The 22637-nt window shown below is 42.1% G+C and overlaps 1 pseudogene; it reads right to left on the bottom strand.

Moving 5' to 3' along the window:
- LOC139290214 (endoprotease bli-like) overlaps positions 1–22637 on the bottom strand; it is a 155774-nt pseudogene that overhangs the window by 94553 nt on the left and 38584 nt on the right.

Here is a 22637-nt window from a genome sequence, read left to right on the forward strand (position 1 = left end):
CCACTGTATTAGTGTTAATATTGGATATTGTTTAGATGTAACTGCCGGCGATGGTAGCTTGCAGCCATTTTGCCCATGGTTTAGTTCACTACTTCTCTTCACCAAGAGGGAGTTATCGTCGCAGTCAGAAATTCTTGATATCTCCGATTCGAAATTACAACTATGATGCTGACGGTTTTTTTCTGACCAGGTTGCTCGTAATTATGGTCTAAACAATATGATGTGAACGCTGCATTTATGCACAGACATGAGCGTGGTGTCAATCATTTCTTGTAACTCTCAGAAAAGAAAGCTAATCAGCAGATTTCCCAAAATGTAAGAAATAAGTAAGACAGACCTCTAGGTAAGTTAGAATAGAAATTATGAAAAAAAAAACAAGAGCCTTGTGACCTGACAAAATCCCTAACAGAGAGTCCCTCAGTAAACAGATGGAGGTTGTAGCTACAGCTGCTAGTTCAGTGTATCAAAGATTCATCCTTTACCACTACCACCTTACTTCCTTATTCACTACGACTGAACATGGGGCTACAGCTCCAGGTCAGGTCTGCCAGTCAGTCTGCTGTTGAATATCCCTGATCGGACGTTATTAATGAATCAATGTCTCCCAGATTCCCCAAACAGCTTTTATTTAAGCCCTTCTAATAAACATTTCCAGTCAGCTTGATGACATATAATTTAGATTTTCTTTTAATGAAAAAGAATAATTGAAATCAAATTTAACTTAAAAAGATTGCAAAAGGCAATTCAAAGAAACAGATTCAAGCTGAGGGTTCTACTGAAAACCCCAAAACACCATGCTCAATGGTTTAGAAGTATCCAGAATGACAGACTGCATTTGACTTGTATACGATAGCACCACCTACCCTCTAATCATATTACCGTGCATAAAAAAGCATACGGTTTGAAGAGTGCATGATGTACTGTATGTATCAGCACTTTCTCACTAGAACACATAGGCGTGTAGCTCATTAAGTCCACCGCCTGCCATGTTCACACTGAACCTTATCAACCTCTACATGATACAACATGACTGTACAGCAGCTCTAGACTGAAGGTATGTAGAGTCGCTGCAGTGCAGTACACCGTTCACTTCTGTCTCTCTTTGTTCTGTTTACTGTAGGTTTAGTATTCTCCCTTAACCAAATGGAGGGAGAAGCCTGAATTGTCCTTTTCTTTGTGTAACATCCTTCCCTGTTGTGAGTATGCGTGTGTGGTAATGTGTGTGTGTGTGTGTGTGTGCTCGTATTCTACCACAAGGGACGAAAGGGCCAGTTTGATAAATGGCTTAAATAATGAGGAGTCCCAGGAGTTCTCAACTTAACTACAGTGTAGGACTGCTGTGATGAAGATCTAGATAGATACACGCATATGCGCCCACGCACGCACGCACGCACACAAACTGCAGTGAATACAATAAGCTCACAATCTAATCTTAAAATCATACATTTGTTGAGCTCTATGTGCACATACACACAGAATGTCTGGCATCAAAGAAATGCATAAAATGCTGCAATAAACTGTGTTGGATGCTTGCTGGATGTGTTTCTTTGCTCAGCAACACAAAGCTTAACCTAGGAACAAGCATCATACAGTCAAGGTATCATTAACTGTTATGCCTTGGTACAGTGTCATTCATAAAATATGTCTTCTTTGGAAAAAATCCATGATTGAAATTGTGATTGAAATTAAAACAGCAACACCTGCAGGGCAGGCGAGAGGGGAAAGGGAAGTCTGTGGGAAGTGGTGTTGGAGGGCAGAGGAGGACGGGATCTCTTAAATCAATCTAATATACTTCCTTTTTTTCATGCTAATCTGTTATTGGGCAAAACACATAAAGTGATGCTCCAACGGAGGACGTAAAGCGATAGATGTATTCATAATTTAATACAGTTGCATATTAGGAAGGAAATTATACCATGCAAATTGCAAACTTTAAACACATCACAAAAAAAAATTAAATTTCACTCAAGTCCAAATGTCCTTTTTTCAGATTTACGTTTCCGTGAATCTCCATCACAGCTGAGATTTATAAGGGTATTCAGCATTAAATATATTTTTCTAATGATAGTTCCATTTATTGTGATTTTTATGTTATTTTAAGGATTTTGGGATCACTTTATTAGATAAAGGTAAAACTACACACCACTTCTAAGTGGTGTTTTCAAAATGTTTAAAAGTAGTTTTCTAATCTGCTACTGTATGAAAACATGACTCTATCCATCACTTTCCCGCCAGTTCGTCACACTGGGTTGGTTTTCCTCCTGTCCTCCCCAAGTTTTTGAGCCACCAGCCGCCACTGGAACTGAAACATTAAAAAATAATCACTAATCACTCCATGTCGGGACTGTGAACATAACTGGTATGGTTTAGTTATTTTACAGTGAGCTTAGAAAACTTTACTTTGTTGGATGCAATTCTAACATCAAGATATTAATATAAAGTGACTTATATTTGTTACGCTGAGAAAATCTGAAATCCTGCGATCACAAAATGTATCACCGCAGCACAAAATGTTGTTTTTGTGTAGAAGCTGCTGCTAATGCTGATTGTGCTAATGATTTCCAATGTTACAATGTGACAGTACATGCGGCGCCTTTAAATGACTGCATATGTTCTTTGTCTGTCAGCATAGACAGTCAGGTTCAATATTGTGCCAACACATCAGAGAAAGAAAAGGAGAAAGCGTAGCAGACATAATGACCCAGTGAGCCAGTGAGAGAAGCAGCAGCGAGGGTAGGGCTCCAGCACCAGGCACCGGGTACAGCACCCTGCATGAATATCAAAAAGCTCCCTCCCTTTGACCTTGAGATTAATATTTAAAAGCTGGCTACAGTCTATACACACACACACACACACACATACAGACATGTGCATGTGCACACACACACACAGTGTTCACTGTGTGCCCCGCGGCCGGTGGTGCACTGAAGTCTTCCTCATTAACCGACTGTTCTGTTCTGATTCTTGTATCTATAAATACTGTATAAAGGGAAAGCTGATTATATACTGTATATGTTCTAATAGATGTGGATGAATGACATACAGGTATTATGCAGATGTATTAAAAACCAAACAGCATACCAGTGTTTTTGCATCTCTTTTCCTATCACCGTGATGAATAACCTATCTGAGGCATGTTTCAAGTGTGTGTAAGTTCATTTTTATACCTTAGATCAGTAAATAAAAAAAAAAAAGAAAAAGACGACTAGCTGGAAGAAAAAATAAAAATCTAAAACAATCTGTGATGCCTTAGAAAATTGTTGGCCATAATATAAATAGACATACCGGTAAACATGCAAAAACACTTGGTCTTTTAACCTGTTCAACCTTCAGTTTTAGCTTTATTATGTGACTCCCAATTGTGCAGTGTTGAAATAATCAACAATGTATGTTGACTGGGTTTCATAAATGCATGAATCATGTGAAACCCAACAGCACATAAAAGGAGCAAGTGAAAAAGAAAACAAAAAGAATCACATTGAATAAAAAAAAAAAGAAGCATTAAATGCAGCTTTTTCCCCACAGAGTTTGGCCATTTTTATCTCTCCTTCATTCGATTTTGCCCCGGTGTCCTTTGGTTTGTTCTTTTTTAGTCTCTCTGGTAGAGAAATGCATATTTTGTGTCATCTGCTGTTTAGGATGTGAAAAATGTGTGTTACCTCACAGTTTTTATCATCCTAGTGGGTTTAAATAGAGTTAAACAAACTATAGTAGCTGCCAAACATCTGCAACCTTCAGTCTCTGCCTTGGTAAAAGAGAGGTTTATTAAAAAGTGAGATCTGATTACCTTAAAATATGTTACTTTACTCACCTTAGTTAAAAAAAAAATCTTATAAACCGATCCTGGATCAGTACAATGTTGACGTCTGACTGACTCAGACTGATTATGTTTTATATACAATTCAATTGCATGATTTCCTTTAAGCACCGAAACAAAAATAGCACATCTCTCATCATGGAATGAAAGCAGCAGAAAGCTTGATGGGAGCTGCTTTACACTTTCATAAATAACTGTCTGTGTCTCTGGTGTTTGCACTGTGAGGTTGTCTGTGAGGGACGGCAGCTTAGAGCGGATTCATTTAAATCAAATCAGTAGTTTGTTTCTGTTTTCAGGGTAAAATGTGAGTCTGTTTGGGTTTTGAACAAAAGAAAATATAACTAATATTGTTTTTGTGTCATAGATTTTCCGTGGCTTTAAAGCTTTACCGTTTCGAAATGTAACTCGCACTTGATGGAGGTGGATCTCTACCTGAGACTAAAGCTTCACTTATTTATTATTTTTTTAAGCGGCAGTTCTGGGTTTACTTTTGAATCCAAAGGAAAGGAAAAGAAAATGCTTGATGGCCAACTTTTTAGGTGCTAAACACTGTGATGCTGTGATGTCTCTGAACAGTTTTTCAGTACTGTGATTTCTCTCTTCTTGGATTTTATGCTTATGGAGTTTGACTTTCTCTAGGTGGTGCTCTCTTCTTTGTCTGTCTTTGTTCAGCCGCTGTGTCTGTCACTGCTCATGTTAAATACCCAGCTTTTCATCGATCTATTCCAAATAAACCAAGGTTGCCTTTACTAATGAGGTAAAATGCATTGTGTTATTACGCACGTGAAGAAATCGTACCCATCACAGGTTGTTTAGAACAGTCAATAATAATGTATCATGGAGCTGTGGTCACTGATGGAGAATAGCAAAGTTGAGACGAACTAAAAAACATCAGTTGTCAGAGCTGTAACAGTGTTTTCGTTGATATTTGACATCTCGTGATTGGCCGTCATTTTTTCTAACTCCCACACTCATTTCACTTCCTCATTCCCAGGTGGGTGTGGGTGTAGCAGACAACTCGCACACAAAACACAATAATCAGAACTCCCCAGCCATGCACACAAACACACATGCACCCTCCCTGCCTGCAGCTCTTTCTTCCACCCAGTGTGCTCTAACCCACTTCTGTCCACCGCTGTGAGGGATGCAAACAAACACACAAACAAACAAAGTGATGAGCGGACGTGACGTCTGAAGCTGAGCTTTTGTTTCATCTTCTTTTTCTTGTCTGTTCCTCTGTGTTTAGCGCAGTGTGTGAGGCCCCGGTGCAACACACTCCTTTATGGAGAGACGATGGGGAGGCAACCTCACTGCCAGAGCAGGTTTATTTTTCCAAGTGTGTGATCAAAGCTTCTGTGTGTGTGTGTGTGTGTGTCTGTGTGTTTATGTGCACATGAGTGTATACTGTATGTGCCATGAGAGTTTGTGTGTGTGAGACAGATGGAGAGTGTAGTCTGGACAGAAGTGGCTGTTGGGTTTACTGGTTTTGAGCTGATGTAAAAGTGATGATTTTGGGCAGATCGGTCAATGTTAATATTATACTAGTATTTACTGCGTACTGCAGTTTCTTTTATAAAATATACAAAAATCAATATTCAAATACAATTTCAAAATATTTACATATTCAAAACTGCAGGACAGACCACACTAAGCATAGAATTACAAACTTTAACAGCAATTTTCTCCAAACAACAACTCCCCTGCATGCAAAACACATTTTTAGCACAATCAAATAAAGGGGCTGATGGTAGAATTTAGGGCAACTAGTGGATACTAAGCAGTGTGGGACCTCGTTCAATAACGACTCACGATGTCTGATTATGGACAGGTGCTGACAGGTGATGTATAACAATGGAAGGAGACAAGGCTGCCAATGATTGTAGGTGCTGATCAGGAGCCAAAAGAGAAGAAAAAGATGGGTCGCACACTCTTAGTCCCTCTTAGTGAAGACTGCTTTATTCATCCAATGTTTTAAAGGTCAGGACAAAGCGACTATACCCTGACAGCTTATGTACTGTAGTCAGGGATGCACTGTAGCTGTTACTGTTACCAGGAACTATTGCAACTTAGGCTGTCGATCAAATGAAAGAACAGGAGCTTCGTTTTCAAGGCACTAAATTCCTCCTACAAACACTGGGACCAATTTTATTCAGTTGATGAAGTTATAATCAACAGTCAACATAGCGGGGTTTAGCGATGTACACTATTTTAGCATGTTGTATGTTATCAGTTATTTCAGAGAGGCTTTCTTAATATAATCCGTCACCTGTAATAATGTATCTGTTTTCACAGACAACATTTTGACATGTCACAGTAGGAAAAGCACAGCTGTAAATCAGGAAATTAATGCTGGCTGAATTCCATTTAGCTGCTTCAGTTTCAGGCTCCTGGTATTGTGCATGCTGGCTCACCGTCACACTGTAATGGCTTAATGGGAAAACATTAATATATACATAGAGTGGAGCCGTCGTTAATGCTTTTCTTACTATGTCAAGTCAGACTGTCGGCTGTGAAAAAGGTCTATAATATTACAAATGAATTGTGAGTATTTTTTAATAATAAGTGAAATAAGAAAATGCATGACTTTATAGAGCAGGAGAAAAGGTTTCCCAGTGATCTGCTAATTCGCACTTTATGTGGAAAATAACGTCTGATATATCGGCCAAGCCAACTTTAGCCGATCACAGATATATTAGTATCGACTTAAATCTGCTCAGTATCTTCATCACAGCTCTTTAGTAACTACATATGGGATCCTAGAAATGTTTATGATATATGTGCATATTGCTATCAACATTCAAATATTGCAATCAGTTTCAAAAAGCCAGTATTGGTCAGGCTCTAGAAGAACTGCGCTTGTATTTGGATTCTTCTACAGCAGTGAAAGTTGTATGCTGATGATACACACTGTTTTCATACCATGAATTAAAGCGGTCTTGTGTCAAAGCTACAAAGGAAAACCAGGCAGGAGGTACAGTATTGACATGTCACACACCCAACATGATAATGCACAGCTTCTCTCTATGATTTCATCCCTCCCTCTATCTCCTTACTCTCTTTTTGCCTTATCTTTGCTTCCGGTGCTGCTCTCATTCTCTCATACACCCGCCCCCCCCACCACCACTATCTGTCCTCCTACTTCTTATCCACCTCCCTCTCATCTTCTATGTCTCTCTCTCAGACATGTAATATCTCTTAGAATCTCCTACTTACTTCCTGTACCTTTCTGTTCCTTCCGCTTTCACAACATCTCCACCCCCTTCTTTCCATTTTGATATCCTCCACTCCCTGCATCTCCTCGCAGCATCTATGAACATATCCCTCGTCTCCACTCCCTATATTTATCTCTTCCTTATCGGGATCTCCCTCTCCTTCTCTCCATGCACCCCTATCTGTCTGTATCTGCTCTCTCCCCGGTCTCAGTGGGCTCAGATCTCAGGAGGGAGGGCGCAGAGGGAGGAATGAACCTGAAATGGTAAATTGTTTATTTCTGACAGCTCAGCGGCTGCATTAAGTACCACCCCGTTCCCACTAAAACCAGATGAAGGTAGCAAAGTAAAAGAATGAAAAAAAAACAAACAAACAAACAAAAAAAAAAACAAGTCATATTCATCACGGTAATTGTGTGGGTGCTTTGGTTATGCGGGCGGCCGGGTGCCGATGAGGGATGGCGCTGCTCACGGGCCTCCCCAACGTCCATGAATCACAGCCAGAGTCGCTCGCCGGCCCTCAGCCGCCATAAAACAAAAGATGGAGATGAAAAATGCAGCAATTAAGTGATTTGATTTCTGCCTCTACCCTCCTGTCCTCCTTTCTACCAGCCCCCTTTCTGGCCACACACACACGCACACACACACACACACACAACACACCAGAAAACATATACAAACAGAATAAGAGTACTCCTTTGCAAACCCTGTGATGCACATGCAAGGGAGCGCACGCTGGCATATGTAGACACTAATGTGCACACAAACACATACAAAACTTCCCTTATAAAGCGCACACACACACACACGTGGACGCTCTTCATTTCAGTTAGTTCATGTCACACATACACATGAGGGAAAGAGAATTTACATCTTACACATTCGGTTTATTATGTATCCAGCTGCAGGCTTTAGGCTGCTGGGACCGCTGCAACACTTAAATAATAAAGCGGATCACCTTGAGAACACTGATGTGACAAATGGGTTGGTATGAGGGCTCTTTACTAGAGCAACACAGATAATCTGAGATTGTCTGACTAATAAACTGCTAATGCCCTGCGTTAGTCGTGATTAACCATAAACCATCTTATGTGTGGCTGAATGTAAACTGCCTTCTCATTCGTTTTAAGATTCCTTCTACAACAACAGCATCACAAAGCACTGTGAGCTGCAGTGCCAGAAAAAAGGAGCTCATTTAACCAAAACAAACAGCTTTGGCATTATTAGCTTGCTAATTAACAAGCAGGCTAGTTTACAAAGCAACCACATTTGTGTTAATAATAGTCACAACAAGCTTAGAGCCAGACAGTCATTTATAAAGCAGCCATTTTGTAAAGAGTCCTGCAGTGATTTAGTATTGCACTTCTATAAAGTTGCCGGACTTGCAAGAGATAAAAAAAAAAAGAATAGTCAGTCTGATGCATGACGTGCATGACCCACACCCCTTATTTTCTATATACTGTGAGCCCACACACCAGTACCTTCCTGACCAAAGTGTCAGGATATGCCACAGTCCTATCATCATCATGTTTCGTTTGATCACATCTGCTCCCCAGATCAGCAGATCCTGGCTACCTGTCTGTATTAAGTGATCCATGTGGACTACAGACGTCAAAACAATGCGTCACAATGCAACCAGAGTGTGCTGCACTTAAGTTCCTTGTACAGGTTTAGCTCCAAAAGCACTGGATCCAAATATTCTCACAGTGAAACTTGATAGTGTCTTTTTACTAGACCTCCCCTGCCCAACAACCTCCCATGTCCTTCAAACTCCACAACCCTAGTTGGTTAATAACGAGTAGTGAGTAATTAGTAGTAATTTCCTCAGACTTGACAAAGCTGCCCCGGAGCTACAGATCACATTATGCAACTGTTGTCAGTGGCTACTGTACGTGGTACTCCCCAAAGTTAAGATAGTAAATTGAGTTTGACATGTAAAATTGGTGGATTGCCCCTTTAACATGTGGCTATTAGCTGCTAGCTTCAATTAGATACATTTGCTGCTGCTGATTTCATCATGACATCATCTGATCGTTGAATTGTGGCATTTTATTCCAGTCCAAACAGCACATGTCTGTTAGACTCTATTGAGACCATCCTTTTGTGTAAATTACATTTGCTTCCCTTAGGAAATAGACTGCAAAGATGGCCACCAGGGGGTTTGTTACTGTAGGTCACCTGAAAACTCTTCAAGTACTATTTTTGAATTCATAACTCCTCAATACACACTACACACTCAAGTAGCTTGAACTAAAATCCTTACATCCAAACTAAATACAATAATTAAAACATGACATTAATTAACATATTTTTGCCATTGAATTGAAACTTTCCTTTGAGCCTGACTATCTCTTTCTTTGTGCCTCTCTGGAGCAAACATATTAGAACAATTTACCTCCTACACGCTGCAGCGTGGAGACTATATTTAAACACTGCACTCTGTGAGAAATGTGGATGCTTTAACGTTGTTTAGCATGGGGGGGGGGGCTTGCTTAATGGGACTTGGCTAAGCATGTGTAATTAAGAGCAGGGGTAAGTGGTGAGTTGCAGAGTGCATGGTGTATGTGTGTGTGTTTGTGTGAGGGATATGGTAGCTGCATCAGGCCGTGATGGAGTGCTTTGTGGAGCCAAACACCCATTCAGCAAGCTGTGTGCTCATTAATCCTGCCAAACTCCACTTGTTACATGCACGCACAGGAAATCATGAGGCTAGGTAAACAGGGAACTGCTGCGATCCATCACTGCACGCCAGCGAATATAGGAACACACTGATATGTGGGTGAACACACACACACACACACAGACACACACACACACACACACCCCAACTGATGCAGTGTACATGCAAAATAATAAGCTTACATCCATACAAACGTACAGTAAAAGCACATGCATGAAGCTGGCAAATGTGCAGAGATAAACAGATGCAAACTAATTCATGCATTAAAATCCTTATCTGTTATCTTACAGTAAGTACATATAACACTCCCAGCAGAACATTTGCTCTGCTTTACGTTGGGATGCAAGGGAGACAGTCTCAGTATCAATCCAGAAATAGTTCTCTTCTGTGTGTCCAGTGCTGGTGAAGGCCTCCACTTGCTATTAGTGGAAAGAAATACTGCCACAAAGCCTGGAAAGAAATCAATAGAGCTTGACCCCAGTTTGACCTCTCGTTGAATGGAGAAGTTATGGTACCACACTGGCCTTGACATTAGCTTATTTGATGTGGATTTTCCCGACAACAGTTCTCTCTGCTCTCCTTCTCTCCTTCCTCTCTTTCCCCTCTTTCTCTTCTCTTCCCTACTTGCTTCAATTGCTTTGTTTCCATCTACTAAATGCTTGTGAATACGCACACGTACCTACATGCGCACACACACACACACACACACACACACACACACACACACACACACACACACACACACACACACACACACACACACACACACACACACACACACACACACGCGCGCATCACATGACGAATGCAATATAGGGCCAGTTACACAGCCTAGTGGTTAGATGCAGGGTAGGAGCAGATCTGTTATATCTATACGCCTGCCTGGCTGGAGCATTTACTGAAGCCATCAGTGAAACGACACTCCATATATCTTTGACAGAGAGGGGAACAATACTATTTACACCAATTTAGCCCTGGGAGGGGGGAGTTTCCAGTTAATGGGCAACTTTTTTTTTCTCTTCTTATTTTAGCATCCAGTTTTCAAAATGGCCACCCTTCAGGAGGACAGATGAGACATGCTCCCAGGCTGCTACTCACATGCTAATAAACTCCATTGCAAGACATGTAAAAAAACAACAAGGTAGCGCCTTCACAAACAAGTCTGCCCTCTGTTTCACTACACTCCTTCATCCCAGACACTCACACTATAAGCTGCTAAATAAGGTACTAAATCCATAGGCAAATAGACCTGACCACAAAACAGCCAATGCAAACACAAACAGCAGAAGAAGAAAATTGTCGTTTCATTTTTTTTTTTTTTATGATTACAGATTTTACAATTACAGCTTTCACTCTCTCCTTTGTCCATGTCACGCTACAGCTGCAGGGTTCACCTGATTGAGCAGCTCATAATATTTACCCAGCATGGCCTCGCTCCACGCAGAGGCAGCCTGGGAACACAAGACCTGATGAGGTCAAAGGTCACAGGTCACCCAGGGGCCAATCAAGGGTTAGTGGTGGAGCAGGTTCAGGTTTGGGCTGGATGTAAAAGGTCAGCGGGGTCAGGTCAGAGAGAGGGCTAGCTGTCCGCTGGGCTGAGTAAAAGTTGACAAGAAAATGAGGGTCTGTTTTCCCAAAATGTAAAAACTACCATGGGCATAGATAACACTTTCTAACAAAGAGAAGAGGTTTGCATTAAGACTTCCTGGGAATATCACCCTTTTCCCAGAATAATTTTATTCAGATTTTGATGTTATTCTTCATGTTGTGTGGTAGTAGGACAACAATTCAAATCCTCCAAAATTACAAAAAAAAGCACTATAGAGTCGTCTGACAGTCTGTTTTTCAGCATATCCTCATATCGGTTTTAATGTCTGAGTGTATGACCATTTTTACAGAGTTGATAATCTGTAAATTTAATTTTCACCTTGTTTTATATTATAATACCAAAGTACTGAACAAATGAAAATCTTGACCTGATGGCGCAATATGGGACATTTTAGTCTAAGAACCGAAACGCTGTATCTTTAATACATTAATTGCGAGTAAAAGGACAGTGTGCGGGAGTTCTCTCTTCTCTGGCTAGACGGGAAACTAAAAGGATCAGCAAGGTTATTACAATTCATCGTGATCCAGAGGAAAGCATCCAATAGTTGATCTCAATCCCCCGTATTCAACCCTTGTAAAGATGTGATGAAGAGCACAAGGATTACCAAAAATACATTAATTATAAACACAATATGTGAAGATGCTGCAACTGCAGGCACTTTTGTGGCAGGATCAGATTTTCTTAAACCTTCATAGCACTTCACAAACAACTGCCTCGATTTCAGTGTACAAATAAGTAGAATAAAATAACGGAGAACAGCTCCCTTCAGACCCTTTTCCTCCTCCCATTTTAGCTTCTTATAAAACAGAAATGACCCACTGAATGCTTCGAACCACTGTATCAATGACTGACTGACAGAAATGGAGCTCTACCTCCCTCCTGCCCAGCCTACACAACACAAACAGACTTACAATGAAGCCTGCATGAATGGAGACCTGTCAATCACAGGAAAGCCATCCATCACCAGGCAATATACAAATGATCATCTCCTAGAATCACATTCACCAGGCGTGAGCAAGTATACAGCCACACACACACACACACACACACACACATATATATATGTACTGTAGATAAATGCACACAGACACAAACAATCAAACACAGGATAAACAAAAATACACACACTCACATATAAAATGCACATAAACATACACACAGCTCAACCAGTGTTGGTGCCCAGACTGTGGAAGTCATCAGGGACCTGTAAAGCATTACCCTCTATGTGACTCGAGCCACTCCAGAAATAGCCTCTGTAATGTATTCTTACCGCCACCGTCTCTTTTGCACAATAGTGCCCTTAATAACACACTCCATTTCTGTTGGCATAAATAAGGGCTCCATTTCCATCTTATTTCATGCAAATGAGAGCGCCGGCGCCCAAACAGGTAGTGGGAGTAGTGTGTGAGTGGAGTGTGGAAGTGTGTAGTCGCTGAGTGTAGTGGCATGATTGGGAACGAGTGAATTCAAATGAGCGTTGGAGAGACCCCACAATGTGCCAACGACTCCCACGCCAGCCTGCCAACGGCGTGACAGACAACGTCACTTACGGGGCCCGCAGCCTGCACAGGGTGCCATTACAGGGGCCAACGCAAAACCAATATTTATCCAGGCAAATGGTTCTCTGGAGAGAGATTATTGATGCAGACATGAGAGTTGCACTCCGGTAGTAGGCGCTGGTGCAGCCCACTACCATGGCATCTCTCTGATTTGCCGATTCCATTGTTTCACTGTGTTTTGGAGAGCAGCGATTGGCCACCCATTTTTGTAACCATGCTGAGTACAAGAAACCCCAGCAGGAAGTATCTGGATTGACAGTCTATCACACTGCAGGTCCAGCGACTGACAAGGACTTGCTTTCCCTGAAAACATGTCTGCACACAGATCATGTGAAAATGTTGATTCCTGCTGTGACATCACTGATTTCAGAAGGGAAACTGGGCTCCCTGATCCAAGTGTCCGTCCGCCGTCCGTTCATAAGTGCTCTTTCATCACATGTTGTCTGCAATTAACTTCTTCATCCTCCTTTCACAACTCTTGTCTCTTTTTCCTCTGTGTGAGTGTTATCTCTGAGTCTCTTATCTGTGTGTGTAGTGTGTCCTCTTTCCAGGTATCCTTGGTACAGAGGATGTTTTGTAGTCAAGGTCCAACCTGCAATTGGCAGCACTCGGGCGTTGCTCAATGTCTCCTCTCTGATCTTCATCTTCACTCCAAACTATTTTGCAGTGCACCTCTAATATTTACTTAAAAGAGCACTCCACTGATTAAGCATTACACTCCTGAAACATTGTCGGACTTACGATGGACAGTTTAAAAAAGGATTAAAACTGATGCAGCAGAACTTGAGAGAACACCAGAGAGATCCACACCACCAGATTCTTTTTCCAGTTTTCAAACTTGTAGTCCTCAGACCCAACCGATGCTGGTGCTATGCTCTTATGGTATAGCTACCTCCTCAAAAATGTAACTACTCGTCGGGGCTGGAGATACCATGTGGGGACCGTAAGAACTGTGATCAGTCAGCATGCGCTGCTAGTTTTCTCCTACAAGTTTCTGATGCCTGTGGAGATTGTGACGACAACATTAGGGAAGTGGAAGAAAGGCTCGGTAGTCTTTTCCTTTTCAGTAACACCTAGCAAAGCATCTCCAGTGCAAACCCTCTCCTGGCTGTGACTCTCTCTCTCTCTCTATCACAGCGAACAGGAGGCAGTCTCCTATTTAGTAAAGAGACAAGGTGAAACAGAAGTTACCTAGATGTAATTTTCTTCTATAAGTATTTGCGTAGCCCTCTGTCACACACTTTATCACAAAGCAAACGAAGGAAAGTATAATTAAAGCGTCCGTGTTGTGGTAGCTGTATCATGGGTGAAATCTGATGTTGAACAAAATCAGAGCCTACCCTAATTTGGGGGATTAGGTCCGTCAAGGGAGAACAGCATCAAAGCATACATGTTTCTATGAATACAATTGCTGTGTTGACCACTGGCTGTACAGTGCGTCATAGTTTACTCATCACTCCACCACAGACGCAATGTGTATGATCAAGGATATTGCAACTGAGATCATATTTTTTTTCATCTACATTGCCAACAGCAATGCCAGAGGCAGCAAGTGATTATTGATGATACTGATTATTTGGGATATTTTATTCAAACGCAGCCTATTTCTCTATTGAGTCCAGTTACAGTCGCCCTCGCCCCCAATATTTTCAGCCCTCTGCAGCAACACAAATTCATTTTCAGGATCCAAAAAGTAAAATTTCCATGTAACGTTTTCGTGGTCTCGGAAAATCAATCAATCAATATGGTATCTTATTTTTCAAGTACAAGTACAAAAACATCCTGAAATGCCAGCAGCAATGCCAGTGGCAACAACTGATTACTGGGGGCAGCTTGTGTTACCTCATACTGAGTCGCAGGATGAGCGTGTGTGAAAAACATGCATGTTCTGCTGATGTGAAATTTTGTAATCCTTGAATATCTCATTTTGTTACTGAGCTTGTCTCCATCTTCGGTGCCTTTCCTCTGCACTTCCCAGCGATAAGTTGTCAGTCAAGTCGTGTGGGTGGTTTTCTGACAGCTTTTTCCTTGGGCTTTATTCTGTTGATGAAGTTTGAGATTCTTCTGAGTTTCTTTTTTCCTGCCCTAGTCCTCTGCTGTTCCAACACATCAGACGTGTAGGCAGGCAACGCAGGCATCGCTTTCTGTGCAGAAGACATACCCAGCATCAGGTGTTTAAAGCAACGTGACAGAAGCTCAGCTTCGGTCACTGGGATTTAGTTTCAATCAGTGGTACAATGCGATAAAATCAGTATTTGGAGATTCTTACTTTGTTGGTTATGGTTACATGACACATTTGGGAAATGCAGGCCCTCGAGGAGCAGTTGGTAAAGTCGGGGGTTGCGAGAAGTAGAGGTGGAGAGGAGAAAAGGTTTACAAGGGTGGATGGTGGTCGGATAAAACAGCTCCACACTCGCTTCAAGGAAAGGTTAATGTCTCTCTCTTGATTTCTCCATCTCTCCCTCCCTCGCTTTCCCAGCTGAGGTCTGTGTGACTTACAGCAGGTCCAGACTGCATTAGATTAAATCATAAATTACCCACCCACCCCCATATCTGCATCCCCCACACCCTCCCCATCTCACTCTTTCCTCTCCCGTCCTCTCCCTATCTCAATCTCGCTCCCCCTTTATTCTCCTGTATTCCATTCCCCATGTATTTCTCCTGCTCCCCCACTATTATTCCTCCCCAGCTCTAATCATTATTCTCATTTCTTCATCCCCTTCATTTCTCTCGCTCTCCCTGTACTCTACAATATGAATGCCTTTCTGTTAAGAGGACTGCTACAGAGGGTTTGGGCAGCAGGCCGTGTGGGTGAATGCCTGCTATTGTGATGTGTTGTTTGGTCTCTGAGTGAAGGTATAGGCCTTCATGCAAATATGTTACCGCATGTGATGTCCTGTTTTCTGCAGGTTAAAGATTCCTACTGTAGGTTACATGGGTGGAAGTGGTACACTGGAAAACTCTCCATCTTATCAAGTCATTTTTAGCCTGTTAGACAGCTTTAAGCCTTTCCAAAACCAAAAGCAAACAGGTAAAAGCGTAGGAAACTCATTAAACTGTGTTTATTACTGTAATGTAAATGTTAGCATGTCCTGCTAACTGACTTGTATAGTGTCTGTACTGTAACATGTAAGCTGAGCAGATAAATAGGGTTATGTTAGAATGGCACAGTCTGATCTTTCATCTTATCATACTAACAATGCAAGGACTAACCAGCTCTACACTGCAATACAAGAACACAATACAAGCGGTTTCTTTATGTCCTTCATTTCTTCTACATCGATCATCAACTTGACGCTGACTTATTTTGCAGTGGACATGCAGCTTCAGCCTTAGTCCTTTTTGCACAATTTCATGTTTTGCAATATTCTGTCAGCTGGAAACAAAAAAGTCAAGTTCAAGCAACTCATGAAGCTATCATGAGCTTAATTAGCTAGCTAGCTACAGCTGATGAAATGACAAGTGAAAATAAAATGATGACTGATAACTTATCATTACGTTTTTCTGCTAGCAAATTTGATAATTGCAAGAAATGATAAACATACTTCTTGTCAGCCTCAGGGTGAAATGTTCCTCCTGCTCTGGAAGTTTCCTGTTGTATTAAGATAATAAGACTTTAAGGACATGATTATAGACATATATGGTTTGATAAAAAGGAGATTTTTGCAGTGTATGAATGGATCGGAGAGGTGAGTGTGTACAGTATAGGTACATTGAGAATACTGAAGTGGACAGGCGGACACACACTTCTTTGAAGATACTTGTAAACAAAGAAGGGGTTTCTGGGTAATTGTAGCTTGCAGAGGCTCCCAGAGGACCCTTGTGCACACTACCAAACTCTAAACCTTGCGTATATTTGTGGTCCTGTGCATCAAGCTCTGTTTGCTTCAGCAGGGAAGGATATCCAGAGACACTGAGAAGTTCTAATTTGTTTTTATTTTCTTGCCACAAAAACGGGTTTCCATCCTCAGGTTTCTTCTTTATTTCCTGTGTATTCTGGTTTTGGTGAATGCAGCCCTGCCCCCTAGTGCACACATTAATGTTACGTCCAAGTATGATGACAGACACCTATGTGAACGTCTGCACACGCCGTCTGTTATTGTTTATAGACTTACAGGCACAGAGGCCTGTTCCAGGCTTAACAGAGCAAGTTAGAGCCCGGGCAAAAAAAAAAGAAGAAAAAACAACAGTCCTCCCATTCAGCCCCCACACACCTTGCTCCACCGCTCCGCTGGAGAAAAAAGGGGAATAAAATAGAGTGACCCTGCCACTAGCAGCTCTCTTTTTCCCCCACTGCTCTCTTCCTCCCCCTTGCCGTGTGAAATCAAATTTCCATGTGGCTCCCGTATCTGTTGCACAGCGAGGTGATTTATCAGGGATGCAAAGAGCATGCAGAAACAATCTTTATTACATCCATTTCCTGCTTGTCAGCCGGGATCATGTTGGCTGTTCATTAAAGGCGCGGCGCAGGTGAGGAGAATGCATCCCGATGCCTTGATAGATTGTCTGCTCCCCTGTGGTGACAGCAGCTGGATGGATTGAACAGCGGGGGGCGAGGAGGGAGGGGAAAAAAAGCGCTGACTCCGTCGCTCCCCCTGTCAGACACACTTTTACATAGCCGGCCAGTGTCATTTCTGCAGCCCCACACACACACATATGCACAAGCAGACTTCTGACACTCTTTGGACTTAAGCCAGGAGCCTGCCTTAATGCATGGATGCATACACACACACACACGCACACACAGCGAGCATACAAACACAAGTATTTACAGACACTGATGTAGAAATACAGGGACTCAATGCAAAGATGAGGTTTATCTTATTACACAGTTACTTGGCTCTCTCTGTTGAAAACACCTGCCTGATAACCGCCTGTGAGGATAAAATACACAACATTAACAACAGCAACAGACTTTTTTGCCAAATTCACAAAAGAGAACTTGTAAAATAAATATTAATTCTAATAACCAAAAATTACACTCATATAGGTACTTCGGTGTTGCTTGGCGACCACTTTGTTTAGCTACTTGTCAAGGACTTTGTTGCTTGGTGGTGAAAGATAATCATGATAATCATGCTCTTATTATTTTGTGCAAAGGAGCAGCTCAACAGCAGCCGGCTGTGTGTTCAGTGGTGTGTGTTTGTGTGTGTAACAAATGCGCAGTGATTAGGGAAATTGTGGCCTGTTTTGTTTACGCTGCATGGGGAAAACACAGTGTGCGCTCAGATACTAAGTAATATGATAGAAGTCACTAAAGTATGAGCTAACTCTGCACTGGTACGTGGCTAAAGTAACAGATACAAATCACTACCATGCAAGCAGCATACCACATCAGTTGTTTTCGTATCAATCAACGAAAAGCAAAAGAATTTGGATTGCTACTTTTAAATGCAGTGTTAAGTTTGTGTTGTTTTATAAAACCACGCACTGTATCATAACACCATTGATTATAATACGCTGACCAAGAAAACTAATTAAACATGTACAGTTCTAAAAACACAAATGTCATGATTCAAATGGACGTTTTAGAAATGCACGGTTGCTGTAGGACACTGACACACACACACACACACACACACACACACACACACACACACACACACACACACACACACACACACACACACACACACACACACACACACACACACACACACACAGCATGAGCAGACAGTGGAGTAAATGCTTTTCATGCTGTATGGACACACCTCATTAAGTCAATCAGCTGAGCCTGTAGAATATCAAAAATACAGCTCTACCTCTTACAGCAGCTACGTAAGCCTTCATAGTCAGCCATAAAATGTTTTATCACACCTCCTCCATCAACAGATAAATACATACAGGTATGACAACATAAATACAGCTCTGCATCTATATTGGGCTCACAATATTCCCTCAGTGGACTGCTTTTCAAGGTTCAGCTGCAGAATCCCACCGTCTTCAATTGACTGTAATTCCTAAGACATAAAAATAAGAATATGGTACAATGTCTACATCTGCTTCAGAGTGCTGGAAGAGAAGTAGAGAGAGGACAGGGCTGGCTCAAATTGATGTTTACCTGTATGTGTCCTGCATGTACGACAACATATTTAAAAAGGAGCATTTCCATGCTCACAAATCAGTGCGACATAAAACAGTCGCGCATTATAGGAATCTCTACTCACTGAGCTCATTCAATTATCTTTGACACTCCTCAGTCTTCTTTGTGTATATTCCCCCTCCTTTCTTTCTTTCTTTCTCTCTCCCTCCATCCATCCATCCATTAATCCATCCTTTTATTCCCTTCTCCAGCCTAATTTATGTCCTGTGTCTCTCTGTGTACCAATGACATGTAATGACAATGGCGTAAGCGCCGATCGATATTGGAGTGCTTTTGGGCCACCATGCCAGGAGGGACAGAGGCCGGTGATGATAGCAGGGGTGATGGGACACTGTGGGGCCGTCGTGGGACAAGGTGGGTGAAGGGTGGATGCCATTTTACTGATGAATCTATATCTTTAAGTCACCCACTGGTCATAATCAATGGACAGCAGCCTAATGACTGCCGTTTATGTTGATGTACACTGTATGTGACAGTCGTCTTTAGCTCCTGCTATGAAAGGGTCCTCAGGCCTCATTTAGGAGAGCATGCATAGAACAAGTTCTAAATATTTGCATAGGGAACTGCACACACGGTTGGTATTCATCAAATATGCGTCAAGCTTCCCAGCTTGTTGTTGCTGTTCATATTGTTTGGTCTATAAATATATGATAAAAGCCCATCACAATATCTCAGAGCCCAAGGTGACGGCACTCTCTGTCGTTCGACTGATCTATTCATCGACTGATCGTTGGAGCTCTGCATCATTTGTTGTCACAAAGCTAATGTGGGATGGAGTGTGCATGGTTGGTCAGGGTGTCCCAACTGTGTGCACATGCTCGCTGCTACCTCACACATATACTGTATAGTGTTAAACTAATGTGTCCAATGTGTCATAGCTAGGCCCCCGGATTACCACAACGGGATTGTTCATAAATAACTGCTCAAAACAAACACTTTTTTAGCACAGCCTAAAACATGCCTGGCTTAGTCAAATCAATCAAAATGAATGCAGATTGATTTCAACTGAAGGTCATTAACAGATCCTCTGGAGCTGAGGTCCGTGAAGCACAGTAATAACAGAAATCTAAATGGGAAATATACCTTATGGTGCAACTCTGAGAGAATAGTCTGAAAGAGTCAGAAGCAAATCCAAACACAGGCATACAAATTGAAGGTGGCACAGTGAATGTGATTCAACGCTTGTAGAGGACCGGCTTCAGACGCCAATCACATTACCTCTAAAACAGAGGGATTGGATTGAAGGGTGGAGATAAGGAAGGAAGGAGGAGGAGGGGGGCGTGGGGGGCGCTTTCACTCAAAGAAAAATAATTTATTTCATTGTGATATCAAAATCAATAGGCATCGATTGAAAGGTGGCTAAAGGTGAGCATGGACATGATCCTTCAGCCGTGAGAGGCAGACTGGCCGAGAGGGAGGGAAGGAGGGAGGGAGGAAGAGAGGGAAGAGAAAAAAAGAAGGGTGGCCAGAGGAAGAAGAAGTCACCTCCTAGTTAACAAAGAGGGAACAGGGGAAAAAAAGAAGAGGAAAAGAAAATGAGAGAACGAGGAAGAAGGAGAGAGAGAGAGAGAGAGTGAGGGAGCTCTTGCCCGGTGGAATCAATACAGAGAGGTGGAGTACAATAGCCTCAGAGGAGAGGAGATTCAGTGGTGCAAGTCTAATACTCTCTGTCTCACACACACACACACACACACACACACACATATGCACACACCAATACATTAACACACACACACACACACACACACACACACACACTCGCCCCCTCTCTGAATCCTTTTTGCTCTTGCTTTCTCCTGACATTTCCCTCTATATCCTTCCTCTATTTAATTTCTTTCTTTCTCTCTCTCTCTCTCGCTTGCTTATTCTGTATCCACTCTCCACCTCTCGCCACACACACACACACATACACACACACTGAGTAGCTGTCTGTATGCAGAGGGATGCAGAGCAAAGAGAAGGCCTTCTGTCCACAGCAGTCCACCATAATAGCAGCGTCTTTCATCACAAACAGACAGTGAAGTAAGAATCAAATACACACATGCAAGCAGACAGACATGCATGGATGCAAGTGGACAAAACACACGCACACAAATAATAAGAATAATGATACTCCAAGTCCACACGTACTACAGAGTCAGAGCCACTTGCATGCAAAAAAAGTGTCACATGAACACTTTAACACACACACACACACACACACACACACACACACACACACACACACACACACACACACACACACACACACACACACACACACAAAACAGCACACTCCAACTCTACTCCAGCTCTATCAGCACTTGAGACTAGTGAGGCTTCAATTAGTTCTTGATGAATGAGCCCATAAGATGCCGCTCTCTCATTTCCCTTGTTGCCAGATATCCCAGCAATCAGAGAGAAATGAATTCTCATTGTGGCGTGACTGAGACGAAGATGACGGTGGTGGTGGTGGTAGTGGTGGTGGTAGTGGAGGGGGTGGGCACTAACATAAATCATTCACCCTCTCCGCTGAAGGCCAGAGTTCAGCTTCATCACACCACACTTGGCCAATCTAAAATCTCTTTGGATAGCGCTCAACACAGCCTGCCGCAAACTACTGCACGAAAGAAAATTGCATTATACAATTTTCTGATTAAAATACTTTTATTTTCCAAATATTTTAGGTGTCCTGGTATGAAACAGAAAATGGTAGGGTTAAAATGAAACTACCAGCTAGTACACACCCAGAAAGAACCTAAGCATGAGTCCTGTTACAAACTAACTGTTTGTGTTTGTAACTATTCCAAAATATATAATATATACAATGTTCTTATTTTGGCTGCCAGAAAATCCACATTTCTATAAACAATCTACAGTATTTAATAGGCATGATGTACATGTGTACCTATTTAAAAGTGTGTGTGTGTGTGTGTGTGTGTGCGTGTGTGGGCATGTGTGTTGCAGTGAAGGTTAGACTCACCATCATCGATGATGCTGACCACCACTCCTTTGCCAGTGATGTTGTTGCTCCAAACCGGCATCACGTTCATGTCAAACCCACTGGAGCTGTACTCGCCCTGTGCAAACTGAACACACACACACAAGCACACCCACACATATAACATTATCATCACAGGTTGAAGAGGCAATGAGTGCTTTATTGTTGAACAGAAACCCAGACAGTAAGTCTGAGACCTCCACATGCAAATCCAGCAGTCGACATTGTTTGGTTTTTTTGAATTAGCTCCTGTTGTACATGCTTTGGTTTGGTAAAGCTGAGGTTGTATTTATGCAGATCACGTGGCGCAGTGCAATTCTGGTACTCCTTTTGGCATGAAATTACACTCATGTTTCCGTCTGCTTGTCCCTGTGCATTCATCTGCATCATCCTCCTCTTCTCTCTTTTCTTTTTCCACTTTCTCTCTTCAGTGTGTGCGCCATGCATTTTTATAACATCTCCTTTGTTCCATATCTGCCATTCCTCACCTGTCCTCTAGAGGCTACTACAGTTTCCTGACCCAGTCACCTCGGGCAGACATGCGACTCTACGTGCAGATACTGTTTTCTTTCTACTTATGATATATTCATCCTGCACCAACCTCCTCTCCACATTACGCAGTTACGTAACGTGTGTCGTCCCGCATTATTGAATCAGAAAAAAACATACACATAGGATTA

Source organism: Enoplosus armatus, chromosome 9 (assembly GCF_043641665.1).
Source record: "Enoplosus armatus isolate fEnoArm2 chromosome 9, fEnoArm2.hap1, whole genome shotgun sequence".
Classification (NCBI taxonomy): Eukaryota; Metazoa; Chordata; class Actinopteri; order Centrarchiformes; family Enoplosidae; genus Enoplosus; species Enoplosus armatus.